The sequence below is a fragment of the Arvicanthis niloticus genome, chromosome 13 (assembly GCF_011762505.2).
Source record: "Arvicanthis niloticus isolate mArvNil1 chromosome 13, mArvNil1.pat.X, whole genome shotgun sequence".
Classification (NCBI taxonomy): Eukaryota; Metazoa; Chordata; class Mammalia; order Rodentia; family Muridae; genus Arvicanthis; species Arvicanthis niloticus.
In genome coordinates, this window is record NC_047670.1 from 1,942,380 (window position 1) to 1,958,716 (window position 16,337).

The 16,337-nt window shown below is 37.8% G+C and overlaps 1 protein-coding gene and 1 pseudogene across 2 annotated transcripts in view; one reads left to right on the forward strand and one right to left on the reverse strand.

The window, feature by feature from the left end:
• Positions 1-16,337, forward strand: part of LOC117718858 (tyrosine-protein phosphatase non-receptor type substrate 1-like) — a 127,329-nt gene that overhangs the window by 42,703 nt on the left and 68,289 nt on the right. The gene's annotated exons all lie outside the window — the stretch shown is intronic.
• On the reverse strand, positions 11,386-14,457 carry LOC117718485 (lipoyl synthase, mitochondrial-like; annotated as a pseudogene).

Below are 16,337 nucleotides of genomic sequence, written 5' to 3' on the forward strand. Positions count from 1 at the left end.
TCTTCAGAGGAAGATATGATTGGAATCAGCTGCCAGTATATGGTACAGTTTCTCCCATAGCCAGAATCAACAGGACCAGGAATCAAGGGGTTAAAGTTGTTTTATTTGGACAAGAGATATGATTTGTGTCAAGTTTACAAGGGGTAGATTGTAATAGCTATTCCTGGTTGTCAACTTTATTATATCTTGGATGAACTACAATCCAGAATTGGAGGGCACATCCATGATCCAGATCTTTAGTCTGGAAGACACAAGTTTCTTACCTGGATCTTGGCTTGGAGATTTTGAGGAATAAGGGGCATGAAGAGTTTAGATTCAGGCAAGGTAAGACATGCTTTTAATCCCAGGACATTGAGGCAAGGAAATCTCTGAATTCAAAACAATCCTGGGACAAAGCAAGTCCCAGACCCAGGTGTGTTGGTAAACATCTTTAATATGGGCCACACCTTCTTCTGGAGGTTTATATACGACCATTGGAAGAAGGCAGACTCACTCTTTAGCTACTTGCAACTACTTGCCAGCACATCTATTGGAACCTACTTCTACAGAATACCAGCTTAAACAACTAGCCTCTTGGGACTGAGCAACTACTAGATTCTTGGACTTCCTATCTACAGCTGTTTACTGTTGGGTTAGTTGGACTACAGACTGTAAGATATCAAAATAAATTCCCTTAATACACAAATATTCCATAAGTTCAGTGATTCTAGAGAATCTTGAATCATATATACATAACATCAAAAATAATATATTTAAACATAAGAAAAATTTCCTGAGAAGGCAAAGTATAAATCTCAGCAGCCTCATGGAGGGGAGTAGAATAGCAAAGGTAAAAACCTTGCTGTTTCAAAAGGCATAAATGTCCCACACATGATGGATGAACTGCTTCTTGATGCAAAGTGGGAAATGTTAGATAGTTATTGAAGAAGCCAAAAGTCACAAAACTGGTATGCTAGGGTTCTTGCCAGGGAAGTGGGTGGGGGACAAACAAACAAACAACAACAACAAAAACCAAGAGGATATGAAGTTGTTCCTATTCAGCCTAACAAAAGTATGCAGACCCAGGTGAATCACAACATACAATTTAGGGCTGTGCTGGGTAGGAAGAGTTCTGGGAAAGTAAGAAGTAGTATACCAGCAGATGTGAAGATTATTTTTTTTGACACAGTCATTCTGTGCATCCTTGAATGTTCTGGAAATCACTATGTAAGCCCAGATGTCCTTGAACATATGAGATCAATTTGTGCTGAAATTGATTATGTGCTAAACTATCACATATATCTATAAGAAATATTCCACTTATCTCTTTAATGTGGTGTAAAATATGTTCATTGTCTGAGTGATTAACTCTGCCCACCTGGAATATAAAGTTTTCATAATGGTAAAAATTCAGATCTCCAAACCATCAATATTCTTTAATGTGATGAATTTTTGCTACTCTAAAGTGCCTCTAAACCTTGTTTAGGATCTACAACATGCATCAAAGCCTCCAAACACATTTTTTTATTACTGGTCCTTCAAAAAGAGAAGGTTGCAAGGAGCCTAGGGGACAATTTTACTTTCTAGACAAAAAAGAAAATGTTTCTTTGAGGCCTTTTTACACTAAATATCCTGTTCAGCTTCAATTTATTATTCTTATCACAAAGTCCTCAGTATCAGTAGGATAAAAAGAAGTTGTGAGCCCCTCTTCACAGTATGAAGAGTTGTTTTTTGAGTGCATCTTGGTATCTGTAATATATTTCCATGGGGTTGACCATCAAGGCACACTATAGTACATGGTTTCTGATGCTACCTTGTGTCTGGATTATACTCTCCACAATTCTTAACAGTATTCATGCTTCTATTTAGCTATATCATAAATTTAAGTATAAATTATTTCAGTTCATAAATTTAAAGATGCTCAACTAAAATGACATAAATAATTAAATACTCTCTACTGTGAGATGAGAACATATCACCTTTATTGTTCTCATCCCTATTGCCATGGCATAAATGTGATGAAAGATAACAGCTTATGAATCATTTAAATTTCTTTTTCTTCTCTTTCTCTCTCTCTCTCTCTCTCTCTCTCTTTCTCTCTCTCTCTCTCTCTCTCTCTCTCTCTCTCTCTTTCTCTCATACACAATGATGACTCCAAAATGAGCATTAATACTCCGGAGATGATAAACATACAAAATATGATTCTAGACAGAACAGAAAGTATTTTTAGGTAGAGGTTGTGCCATTTCATCATGTGAATACTCTCATCAAGTTCAGTTTCAAGGAGCCAACATTTTAAACTCTAATTTGATCAATTAAGACAATTTCTCACAGACTACTGATTATGCCTAAACACCAGTGTATTGTTTCTACAGCCTGACCATGGCTTACCTTCTCTGCCCCTTAACACTTGTCAAAGAATTTCCCAAGTTCTCTTTCTATAGCTTCTACCAGCCCTGGTGTTTCCTAACAGATAGTGTTTTAAAAGAAAGATAAATAGAATGACCTCTCTGATTCTTGCAATTATATTTTCCTCCCTTCTTTTCTGCTTATTCTCAGTGGTACTTTTTCAAGAGATCTGTTCTCACATCATCATATATAAATTTGGGTAACATAAATTCAGCTGTGAAGTTCCCATGTGTCTCAACATGAAGAAAACATCAGTTCCATTTTCTGTTGCTGTGATAAAATACCATGACAAAAATTTTAGGAATGAAGGGATGTATTTTTACAAAATATCAAAGTTTCAGTCATTTTTTTTTTTGTTGGAATGTTAAGGTGACAGTATCTTGAAGCCCTAACCATATATTATGTACACTCGGGAAGAAGAGACTGGTCATTGCTCCTGTTCAGCCTTCTCTTTTTATCAGTCTAACATTAGAGGAAATTCTACTGCCTACCTTTAGAATGGGATTTCTCACCTCAGTTAACCTAAGCAAATGATCCTTCACAGACATGCCCAAGAACGAATCTGATCTGCAAAATAATGCACAGGTATACCAAGAGAATTACATCCTGTATGATTCTAGGTTTGAACAAGTTGGTAATTAATTTTAACATTTAAAACAAGTACTTTGCCAAAAAATGCTTTAAAAAGGGATGTGTTCTGGTTTGATTGTTTGCTATGTAATAGTGAATACTGGCCCCCAAGTCCTGATTACCCAATGGTACAAAAATCCACTCATACAATTCAACCTTGACTTTTAATTTAAAACTCTTGGTCAAATAAAAATGCTGATCAATATCTAGGCAGAGGGGACGTAGGTAGGGATTAAATGCATTAAATGCTTATTATAACTATAAAGATTGTCTTTTATCAGGGAACTGAATAGCCAGGGTAAGAAACCTCAAATGAGCTTAAGTAATACCTACAATAGAGATGTGATGGGTATTGAATAATTTTTAATCAATATATAATAATTTAGGTTTTATTAATTAATTACTTTATTTACTTACATTATAATGTTGCCCTTTCCCAGTTCCCCCTCACAGAGATCTTCAACCTATACACCTCTTTGCCTCTTAAAAAGTGCCTTCTTGATATCCCCCCTTTCAGGGGCATCACATCTCTACATGATTAGGTGTATCTTTTCCCACTGAAGCCTGACAACACTTATTGGTGTTGCCTCTCTGCTACCTATGTGCTGGTGGCCTTGGACCAGCTTGTTTATGCTCTTTTGTTGCTGGTTCAGTCTCTGGGTACTCCCAGGACTCAAGTTAGTTGACAGTGTTGGCTTCCTATGGGCTTGCCAACTCCTTTCATTTCAATCCTTCCCCTAACTCTTCCACATCCCATGGATAGATACCACAACCTGAAGCTTTTACTGATGGTATGTTGTACTTGAAGACAGAACATAAGTATGGCTATCTTCTGAGAGGTTGTATTCAAAGTTGCCTGAGATAGATTCAGACACTCACAGCCAAGCACTGAACAACATTCAAAGATCCATGTTCAACTTTTTCTTTTTTATTAGATATTTTATTTAAAATTCAGATGTTATCCTCTTACCCCATTTTCCCCCACCCAGGAACCCCCTATCCCACCCCACCTACTCCTGTTTCTATGAGAACGTGCCAACACCTACCCCTCACTCCCACCTCCCCACCCTCAAATTCCTCCACACATGGCATCCAGCCTTCATGGGACCAAAGATCTCCTCTCCCATCTATGCCCGACAGGACTATTCTCCCTTGGATATAAAGCTGGAGCCAAGCCGAGCGGTGGTGGCCCACGTCTTTAATCCCTTCCAGCACTTTGGAGGCAGAGGCAGGCAGATTTCTGAGTTCGAGGCCAGCCTGGTCTACAGAGTGAGTTCCAGGACAGCCAGGGCTACACAGAGAAACCCTGTCTCAAAAAGAAAAGAAAAGAGAAAGATGGAGCCATGGTTCCCTCCCTAAGTGCTTCCAGGCTGGTGGTTTAGATCCTAGGAGCTCTGGTTGATTGGTATTGTTGCTCTCCTTAAGGGGCCACGAACCCTTTCAGATCCTTCAGTCTTCATTCTAACTCCTTCATTGGGAACCCCTTGATGAGTTCAATGGTTAGCTGTAAGCATCTGCCTCTTAATATGTCAGACTCTGGCAGACCTCTAAAGACACAGCTATATCAGACTGCTGTCATTATGCACTTCCTGATATCCATGTCAACATCTACCTTTAGTTACTGCACATGGGATGGTACCCAGGTAGAATGGTCTCCAGACAGCCCATACTTCTGTTTCTATCCCATACTTTGTCTCCATATGTGCTCCCTTGAGTATTTTGTTACTCCTTCTAAGAAGGAACAAACCACCCACACTTGGTCCTCCTTCATGAGCTTTATGTGGTCTGTGACTTGAACCGTGCATATTTCAAGCTTCTGGGCTAATATCCAATAATCAGTGAGTGAATGCCATGTGTGTTCTTTTGTGATTGGGCTACCTCATTCAGAATGATATTTTCTAGTTCCATCAATTTACCTAAGAATTTCTCAAATTCATTGTTTTAATAGCTGAGAAATAATCCATTTTGTAAATGTACCACATTTTTTGTATCCATTCCTCTGTTGAACGACATCTGGGTTCTTTCCAGCTTTTGGCTATTATAAATAAAGCTGCTATGAACATAGTGGAGAATATGTCCTTGTTATATGTTAGAGCATCTTCTGGGTATATGCCCAGAAGTAGTATAGCTGGGTCCTCAGGTAATGCTATGTCCAATTTTCTAAGGAACCACCAGACTGATTTCCAAAGTCGTTGCAGGATCTCAGAATCCCACCAACAATGGAGGAGGGTTCCTCTTTCTCCACATCCTTGCCAGCATCTACTATTAACTGAGTTTTTGATCTTAGCCATTCTGACTGGTGTGAGGGGTGTGAGGTGGAATCTCACAATCTCACAGTTGTTTTGATTTGCATTTCCCTGATAACTAATGATGCTGAACATTTATTTAGGAGCTCCTAGGCCATTCAAGACTCCTCAGTTGAGAATTCTTTGTTTAGCTCTATGCCTCATTTTTTAATAGGGATATTTGGCTGTCTGGAGTCTAATTTCTTGAGTTCATTGTATATATTGGATATTAGCAGTTTATTGGATGTGGGATTGGTAAAGACCTTTTCCCAATCTGTTGGTTGCCATTTTCTCCTATTGACAGTGTCCTTTGCCTTACAGAAAATTTGCAATTTTATGAGGTCCCATTTGTCAATTCTTGATCTTAGAGCATAAGCCACTGGTGTTCTGTAAAGAAACTTTTCCCCTGTGCTCAAGTAAAACTGGACAGTTTTAGCTCCTTTGTCAAAGATCAAGTGACCATAGGTGTGTGGGTTCATTTCTGGGTCTTCATTTATCTTCCTGCCTGACTCTGTACCAATACCATTTCGTTTTTATCACTATTGCTCTGTAGTACAGCTTGAGATTAGAGAGGGTGATTCCTCCAGAAGTTCTTTTAGTGTTGAGAATAGTTTTTGCTATCCTAATTTTTTTGTTACTCCAAATGAACTTGAGAATTTCTCTTTCTAACTCTCTGAAGAATTGAGTTAGAATTTTAATGGGTATTGCATTGAATCTGTAGATTGCTTTGACAAGATGGCTATTTTCTCTATATTGATCCTGATGATCAATTAGTATGAGAGATCTTTCCATCTTCTGAGATCTTCTTTGATTTCTTTCTTCACAGACTTGAAGATCTTGTCATACAGATCTTTCACTAGCTTGGTTAGATTCACACCAAGGTATTTTTTATTATTTGTGACTACTGTAAAGGGTGTTATTTACCTAATTTCTTTTTCAGCCTGTTTATCTTTCAAGTAGAGGAAGGCTACTGATTTGTTTGAGTTGATTTTATATCCAGCCACTTTATTGAAGTTGTTTTTCAGGTTTAGAAGTTCTCTGGTGGAAGGTTTGGGGTCACTAAAGTATACTATCATATCATCTGCAGATAGTGATAATTGACTTCTTACTTTCCTATTGTATTCCTTTAACTTCTTTCTGTTGTCTAATTGCTCTGGCTAGGACTTCCAGTACTATATTGAATAGGTAGAAAAAGAGTGGGCAGCCTTGTCTAGTCCCTGATCTTAGTGGGATTGCTTCAAGTTTCTTTCCATTTAGTTTGATGTTGGCTACTGGCTTGCTGTATAGTGCTTTTACTATGTTTAGGTATGAGCCTTGAATCCCTGATCTTTCCAAGACTTTTGCCATGAAGGGATGTTGAATTTTGTCAAATGCTTTCTCAGCATCTAGTGAGGTGACCATGTGGTTTGTTTTTTTTTGTTTGTTTGTTTGTTTGTTTGAGTTTGTTTATATAGTTGATTACATTGATGGATTTCCAAATATTTAACCATCCCTGCATTCCTGGGATAAATCCCACTTGATCATGATAGATGATTGTTTTGATGTGTTCTTGAATTCAATTTGCTAGAATTTTATTGAGTATTTTTGCATCAATATTCATAAGGGTTATTGGTCTGAAGTTCTCTTTTTTTGTTGGGTCTTTGTGGAGTTTAGGTATGAGTGTGATTGTGGCTTCATAGAACAAATGGGTAGTTCCCTTCTGGTTCTATTTTGTGGAATAGTTTGAAGAGAATTGGTATTAGGTCTTCCTTGAAGGTCTGATAGAATTTTGCACTAAAATCTTCTGGTCCTAGCCTTTTTTGGGGGGAGACTTTTAATGACTGTTCCTATTTCTTTACGGGTTATGGGACTGTTTACATGGTTTATTTGCTTCTGATTTTACTTTGGTACCTGGTGTCTGTCTAGAGAATTGTCCTTTTCATCCAGATTTCCAGATTTGTTGAGTATAGGCCTTTGTAGTAGGATCTGATGATTTTTTTTAATTTCCTCGGTTTCTGTTGTTATGTCTCCCTTTTCAATTCTGATTTTATTAATTTGGATACTGCCACTGTGCCCTGTGTTTAATCTGGCTAAGGGCTTATCTACCTCATTGATTTCCTCAAAGAACCAGCTCCTGGTTTTACTGATTTTTTTGTATAATTCTTTTTGTTTCTACTCAGTTGATTTCAGCCCTGAGTTTATTTCCTGCTATCTGCTCCTCCTGGGTGTATTTGCTTCTCTGTGTTTTAGAGCTTTTAGGTGTGCCATTAAGTTGTTAATGTATGCTCTCTCCTGTTTCTTTTTATTGGCACTTAGAGCTATGAGTTTTCCTCTTGGCATTGCTTTCATGGAGTCCCACAAGTTTTGGTATAACATGTCCTCATTTTCATTAAATTCTAAAAAGTCTTTAATTTTTTTTCTTTATTTCTTTCTTGACCATGTCATCATTGAGTAGAGTATTTTTCAGGTTTTACATGCATGTGGGTTTTCTATTGGTTTTGTCATTATTAAAAACCAGTCTTTGTCCGTGGTGATCTGATAGGATTCAAGGGCTTATTTAAATTTTTTGTATCTGTTGAAGACTGTTTTGTGACCAATTATATAGTCTGTTTTGGAAAAGGTACCATGAGATGCTAAGAAAAAAGGTATATTCTTTTGTTTTAGGATGAAATGTTATATAGATATCTGTTAAATCCATTTGGCTCATAACTTCTGTTTATTTCAATGTGTCTCTGATTGTTTTCTGTTTTCATGATCTGTCCATTGCTGAGAGTGGGGTGTTGAAATCCTCCACTATTATTGTGTGAGGTACAATGTTTGTTTTGCGCTTTAGTAAAGTTTCTTTTATATATGTGGATGCCCTTGCATTTGGAGCATAGGTATTCAGAATTGAGAGTTCATCTTGGTAGATTTTTCCGTTGATGACCGTGAAGTGTCCTTCCTTATCTTTTTTGATTACTTTTGGTTGAAAATCAATTTTATTTGATATTAGAATATCTACTCCAGCTTGTTTCTTGGGACAATTTGCTTGGAAAATTGTTTTCCATCCTTTTACTCTGAGGTAGTGTCTGTCTTTGTCAATGAGATGTGTTTCCTGTACGCAGCAAAATTCTGGGTCCTATTTGTGTATCCAGTCTGATAGTCTCTGTCTTTTTTTATTGGAGTATTGATTCCATTGTTGTTAAGAGTTATTAAGGAAAAATTATTGTGGCTTCCTGTTATTTTTATTATTAGAGTTGAAATTATGTTTGTGTAGCTATCTTCTTTTGTGCTTGTTGGTAGATTACTTCTTTACTTTTTCTAGATTGTAGTTTCTTTCCTTGTGTTGGCATTTTCCATCAACTATCCTTTGAAATGCTGGGTTTGTCAGAATATAGTGTGCAAATTTGGTTTTGTCATGGAATATCTTGGTTTCTCCCTTTATACTGATTGAGAGTTTTGCTGGGTATAGTAGTCTGGGCTGGCATTTGTGTTCTCTTAGGGTCTGTATGATATCAGTCCAGTATCTTCTGGCTTTTACAGTCTCTGGTGAGAAATCTAGTGTAATTCTTATAAAGCTGCCTTTATATGTTACTCTACCTTTTTCCCTTACTGCTTTTAGTATTTTTTCCTCTTTTTTTCTGCGTTTGATGTTTTGATTATTATGTAATGGGAGGAATTTTTTATGGTCTAGTCTACTTGAAGTTCTGTAGGCTTCTGGTATATTTATGGGAATCCTGTTCTTTAGGTTAGAAAAGTTTTCCTTTATAATTTTGTTGAAAATATTTACTGGCCCTTTAATTTGAGAATCTTCACTCTCATTTATACCTATTATCCTTAGGTTTGGTCTTCTCATATTGTCCTGGATGTCCTGGATGTTTTGGGTTAGGAGCTTTTTGCATTTTGCATTTTCTTTGACAATTGTGTCAATGTTTTTCATGGTATCTTCTGCACATGAGATTTTTTCTTCTATCTCTTGTATTCTGTTGGTGATCCTTGTGTCTATGACTCTTGAGCTCCTTCCTAGGTTTTCTATCTCCAGGGTAGTCTTTCTTTGAGATTTCTTTATTGTTTCTACTTTTATTTTTAGATTCTGGATGGTTTTTTTAAATTCCTTTACCTTTTTGGTTGTTTTTTCTTGCAATTATTTAAGGGATTTTTGTGTTTTCTCTTTAAGGGCTTCTACCTGTTTACTTGTGTTCTCCTGTACTTCTTTAAGGGAATTATTTATGTCCTTCTTAAAATCCTCTATCATCATCATGAGAAGTAATTTTAATTCTAAATCCTGGTTTTCTGTTCTGATGGGGTGTCCAGGGCATTCTATGGTGGTAGTACTATGTTCTGATGATGCCAAGTAACTTTGGTTTCTGTTGCTTATGCTCTTACACTTGCCTTTACCATCTGGTTAACTCTAGTGTGACCTGTACTCACTGTGTCTAACTGGAGTCTGTCTTTCCCGTTATCTTGCTTGTGTCAGAACTCCTCAGATTCCAGATGTCTCTGTAATCCTGTGATCATAAGCTCCTGGGTGAAAGGACTCCTGGGACTCAGGCCACCTCTAGGATCCTAAAATCCTGCTGCTCTGAGTGCAGTAGTTACTCTAGAATGGTTCAGGATATGGTGTCTTCACAGGATCAGACCAGCTAGGTGTTCAGTGGTCTGAGTGGAGTCCCTCCTCTAGAATGGCTCAGGGTAAGGTTTCTGCTGCTGTGTGTGCAGTGGCTCCTCTAGGATGGCTCTGAATACAATGTTTCCACTGGAGCAGACTAGCTAGGTGTCTGCCCCAGCCAAAAGGACCAGGCACAGGGCAGAAGTGAAGTGGTATTCCAGAGGGGGTGGAGTTTGGGTGGCTGATGGGTCCTAAGCACCCCTGGCTCCCAGTTGTAACTCTGTGGCATGGGGTGGTGGAAAGGTGTTCTTATCTGCTGTTCTGAGTGCAGTGGCTCCTCTAGAATGGCTCAGGATAAGTTGTCTTCACTGGAGCAGACCAGCTAGGTGTTCACTAGTCTGAGTGGAGTGACTTTTCTAGAATGGCTTAGGGTAAGGTGTCCACTGCTCTGTGTGCAATGGCTTCTCTAGGATGGCTCAGGATATGGTGTCTCCACAGGAGCAGACCAGCTAGGTGTCTGCCCCAGCCAAAAGGTCCAGGCACGGGTTGAAGGGAAGTGTCAACATTTTCAATTGACATCTGTTGATTAAGTAAGAAATGAACCTTGTAGTTTTTGCAATTTTTTCAAGCTAGAGCTACTGTGCTTTTATAACTAGACTGCAAATATTTATATAGTAAACATTAAACTCATAAATGAATGAGTATATAATTGATTATATTGAGTTGCCTTCTAAAACATTTCCACATGTATCCTGTACTGTCCAGCTAATTAATGACAGGGCATTATACCACACCAGAATGCTACATTTTCATTTCATTGGAACTAAGGTATTTAAATTTCTTTCATTACAACCAAAATACTTGCAATAATTAACTTATGAAGAAATGTTTATTTTTGTGCCAGCTTTGAAAGTTATAGTTCCTGCTGTAATGGGTCTTTCTGCCTTTGTGCCTATAGTAAAACAGCATTTCACAGGGTAATTCTGGTTCAGAGACAGCTACTCACCTCATGATATCAGGAAATAAACAAACAGCAAGATAGCAAGATTAGAACCTCCTTCCAGCACATGCTGAGAATAACATTATACTCTTTCTAGATTGTACCTCTTAAGCTCTCACAAATCTCTGATTGTGACAAATGTGTCAAAAAATGTGTCCTAACATGGATGTTGTGGAGGCTGGGATAAAGACAAAATACAAACTATAGTACTAAAGAAGTGCTGGTTTTTTTTTAATATGGGTTATTGTGATTTATAAGACCTTCTAAATGCTAGTGCACTTTTACATTAAAATGGCAACAGCAAATATGTGTAGTTTTCAGGGTTACAGGTTCTTTTCCTTTTTCCTTTTTGTTTTTTTCCATTTTCCTTTCTTTCTTTCTTCTTTCTTTCTTTCTTTCTTTCTTTCTTTTTTTGAGATTGCATCTTACTCAGAACTCAGGATGGCTCAGGTGGAATTACAGGTATATGTCATCATATATATACAGGTATATGCCTGGATCAGACATTAGACATTTCAGAATGGTGCTGGTTGGCAATCACATGAATCCTGACAGGATGGTACCACCCTCACACCAACTGGAAGCAAAAGCTTAATATGCCTGTGATCTTGAAGGTCTTGGCTAAATTTTAGAAGCTTTGTTTTTTTATTCAGTAGACTTTTCAGGAAAAATTCACCTGCTTTATATGAAGATTACACTAAAGGGTCACTTGCGGCATAGTGAAATCCAAGTTCATTTCCTGATTTTTTTCCAGTATTTGAACTTCTCAGGAGTAACATATTCTTCAACCTTAAGGTGGCACATTGTTGGCTGCATATACTGCCTTAGAGTTAAACAGTTCATATTGACTGCATGAAAAGCTTTGATCATGGCATAGACTTGCTGATATGTCTCACCCAGGCCCAGCATTATTGATGTTTTGGAAGCAGCATCACGTTGGACCTCATTGGCATCTTTCAATACATGAAGAGACTGGTCAAAATTGACCAAAGGATAATGAACTTTCTTCTGTTGTTCTGAACCAGTCTCTAAATTGTGTGCATATACATCTGATCCAGTCAGAGCTACTTTCTCTACTACTCTCAGATCTCCTTGGAAGTTTAGGGTGAGGAATTCAATGAGGATTTTTGGATTCCTTTCCTTCAAGCATGACACAGTCTTGGCAATGTGCTCAGCTCCTTTGTCAACCACATCATCTTAATGCTCTGAAGTCAGGACAACACAATCCAGACTGCACTCTGTTGGGGGCCAACTTTTAGCAGAAAGCGGCTATCAGCTTTGCAGCCATCTTGAGCCATATACCCTGACATGTGACTTGGATTACAATAGCCTACAACAGCTGAGCACACTCTGATAATCTTGGTTTAGATACCTTGAGATTAAAGGTGTGTGAGATTAAAGGTGTGTGAGATTAAAGGTGTGTGACTTAAGAGTATGACTTAGAAGTGTAGAGATCAGATTTAGAGACAGGACCTAAGGGCATGATTAAAGGTGTAACTTAGAGGCATGGCTTAGAATTGAGACACATAAAAGGCAGAGACAGAACAGACAGAGTCAGACAAATGAGACATTAGGTAGAAGACACTTGGCTCTAGAGAGAATCAGACACACCAGACATTAGGGAGACACAGAGGAGAGAACCAGACACATCAGACATTAGGCAGAAGACACTTGGCTCCAGACAGAATCAGACACAGCAGACAGAGGAGACAGAGAAGGAGACACATAGATGAATAGAGACTGAAGAATAAACGGGATTGAATCACACCCTGTCTGGTCTCCATTCTTCGAGTCTGCCCTCACCCTCGCTCTTGCTGAACCCTGACCCGCAGACAGGAGCAGCAGCTTGGGCCAGGATACACGGGCAGCCCAAACATGGGTCGGCCCGGGCCTCAATATTTTGCCTGGGCTGCGACATTTTTTGGCCGCCTCAATGTGGGGCTAGTGTGGACCCCAACAGCACTCTGAAATTGCCTTGGCCATACTGGCATCCAATGAAACAGGATTTCTTACAGTCTTCACAGAACAAAATCTGCAACCTCTTGTGCATGTGTTTCCTATCAACATAACTGTGGCTGTGGCTGTGGCTGTGGCATACTCCCTACTTCTTCAACACTCTCCTCTCCAATGTTGGGACATCAGGCTTTCTCACATACTGTGTGGAGATTTAAATTCTGCAATGTATTTTTCAATTTGTTGTAATTTTTACTCATAGGTATCTTTGTCTTTAGCCACAGACCACAGAGGTAGTCTTACCTTTTCTCCTTTATGGCACTTAAGTTTCCTTTATATTCATCCCAAGTAAGCTTGTCTGCAAGCTCTCCAGGTACAAAATCTTGAATGTCTGATTATGCAAGAATTATGCAGAAATTCCTTTTTCTTATCTGACAAAGAACTTAATGCTCTAACTGAGCATGCATGTCTTCCTAATACCTGGAATAATATCCCTAGTTTTGAATTTGGAATAAGCAATGTTGTTCCCATCACTCACCCAGGACACCAAGCTATGAGTTCAAGAAGTGCTTTAAAATGGAGATAAGATTGATTTAAGTCAATCAAATAGAGGCAAGGAAACAAAAATAATGGCCTTCAGAATCTTATTAAACATCGTGAGAAAAAGTATATCATCCAAATGTAAAATCAGTGCCTCGAATCAAGAAAAGTCTGACAGGACCTAAAATAGACATGCCAAGTAAAATTCTCACAGCATTCCATGTTGGTTCTCAAAGTATAACACAAATATTAGGAATGAGATAAACAAAAATGTGGGTCCTTAAAATGTGTAGAATGCAATAAATTACTGTGTTCAGCAAGTTACAATTGTGCATAGGAAATAAATGTTAATTGGTGAAAGGCTTTAAGAAAGACTGGAATCCTCATGGTTTCAGTGCTTCCTGACCCATGGCATGTACTTGAGGCTCCTGGATAAGCAAAGCCTAAGAGACCTGGCAGACAAAAAGATAGAATGAACCACAGAAAAGAGCAAGATATGCAAGAGAGGACTTTTATTTCCACCAACCATGCTCATCTTTTAGGTCCATTTCTAAACTTATCCCAGTCATTTCTTGTCCACATTTATTATCAGGAAGGAAGAGTCCTTGTTCAATACATCTTCCTCATACCACAATCTACACTTTCTGATGTTTTAATACAGGATTTCAGTATACCCATTCAAATCAGAGTGGAAGACATTTACAGGATAGACCTTCACTCCATAAAAAGATAATCAAAGTTTTTCATGTAAACTTTTAATAGTGTTGGGAAGACAAAAACATATGAAAAAATTCTAATTGCCTAGAATGTCTTTTGTTGTCTATTTTTGGAGGTGCAATTGCATGTAAATATGATACACAATGCTTAAACCATCTTTATAAAAAAAATGGAATGGGGCACTTAGTAGATAACCAGGAAGAGAAAAAACAAGAAAGTGTAGATAAAAATATATGGAACAAGTCTATACAACTTAAAAAATAGATCATTCTTAAATCTTTAAAGTGGAAACGTATGTTGTACAGATAACTTTGCTCTTTCCTTAGAGCCTGAAGGGTCAGAATATTCTTAGATATAGAATGTGTCTTTTTCTCAAATTATGCTGTTGGCAGCACATTGTTGAATGGAGCCTTGCTTTAGACATGAGCTATACTTTGATGCTCAGATTCCTGTGCTGGGGACTTTATGCTTATGGTGAAGTTGGTGGGAGGTCATATCATTTAGAAATCCTACTGTCAAGTCTTTCATTCTGTAGGGTACTGCCCATAGAACTGATTATAGAATATGTTTTGAGTGACACCCATTGGATGTCAAGAGTGTTATTAGAAAATCCCAAATGTCCCTGAACTTTATCTGTCTTGTTTCATATTTAATGATCTTTTCTCTTTATCTACATGCTTGTCTATGTGTCACATGGTGCATAACAGAGAAGAGAATTCTTTAAAAATATATGACATAGCATTTGGACTTTTAGCCACTTAAAATGCAACATACACAAACTTTTCTCTTTAAAGTTGTCTTACTTCAACTGTTTTAGCATAGTGATAAAACCTGAAAGATGCCTGTACCTGAGTCTGCTGTTTATAAACCTTTTCAACTTCTTTATGGAATTTTTCTTAGAATATATAAATATGTGAGTTTATTACCTTTCTAGGAAAGTAGAAGAATACAAAATAAAAGCAAAAATGTGCAATAACTCTTCCATTTTTTTAGATTTTAAAAACAACAGCTAATTTTTAATAAATATTGCATAGTAATATATACCAATATATACAATGAACAATGGTGTTTATTTTAGACTATGAAGAGCATGTCAATACTTCAGTCAATATTTGTAATCTATCATATTAAGAAGTAAAAAAATAATGAATCATATCTATTTGTAAAGAAAAATACTTTTACAAAATTAAACTTGTACTCAGCCTGCTTAAGAGGTTTCAAAGTGTGATGGTTTGTATATGCTTGGCTCAGAGAGTGACATGTTTAGAAGGTATGGCCCTGTTGGAGTAGGTGTGGCCTTGTTGGAGCAGGTGTATCACTGTGTATATGGATTATAAGACACTTACCATAATGGCCTGGATGTCAGTTTTCCACTATCAGCTTTCAGATAAAGATGTAGAACTCTCAGTTCTGTCTGCACCATGCCTGCCTAGATATTGCCATGCTCCTGCCTTGATGATAATGGACTGAACCTCTGAACCTGTAAGCTAGCCACATTTATATGTTGGGTACAAATTGCCTTGGTCATGATGTCTGTTCACAGCAGTAACATTCTGGATAATACAGAAGTTGGTAGCAGGGACTGGGGTACTTCTACGATGGGCCTGACCACGTTTTCACTTGGAGGAATGTGAACTAGGAGACTCTGGAAACCAGTGCAGTGCATTATGATGGGATTAATTGGCTATCCTAGTAGGAATATGGAGGACTGTGCTGCTGAGCATGATTTGAACTGTGTAAACCTTGCTCAAGAGGTTTCAATAGAGAAGAACTTTGGATTGTTGCCTAGAGACTGTTTTGTGGTATTTTGGTGAAGAATGTGGCTGCCTTTTACCCTTGTCTGAAGAGTCTATTTGAGACTAAGTTAAAGAGATTCACATTAATTACACTGACAAAGGATGTCTCAAAAAGCCCAACTGAGAATTTGTTCTCTGGTTAAGTCTCATTAAAAGCATTTTGAACAAGCATAGAAAGCTTAGAAAGGAAAAGTATAAAATGTATGGTTCAAGTATTAAAGGGGCACTAGGAAGTGAAATGGAACTGAAGCCTATGTTCTAGGAGGTAACACATGAAGGAATATAGGGGCAAGATACTCCCCAGTTAAATTTAGATTCAGGTATTGTGGTATATCCCCTTAAACCCAGGAGACAAAGCCAAACAAATCTCTGAGTTCAAGAACAGCCCTTGACAAAGAAGGTTCTAGGTGAAGAAAAGCTTAAATCATGCATGGTGATACACTCTTTTAATCCAAGCCTTG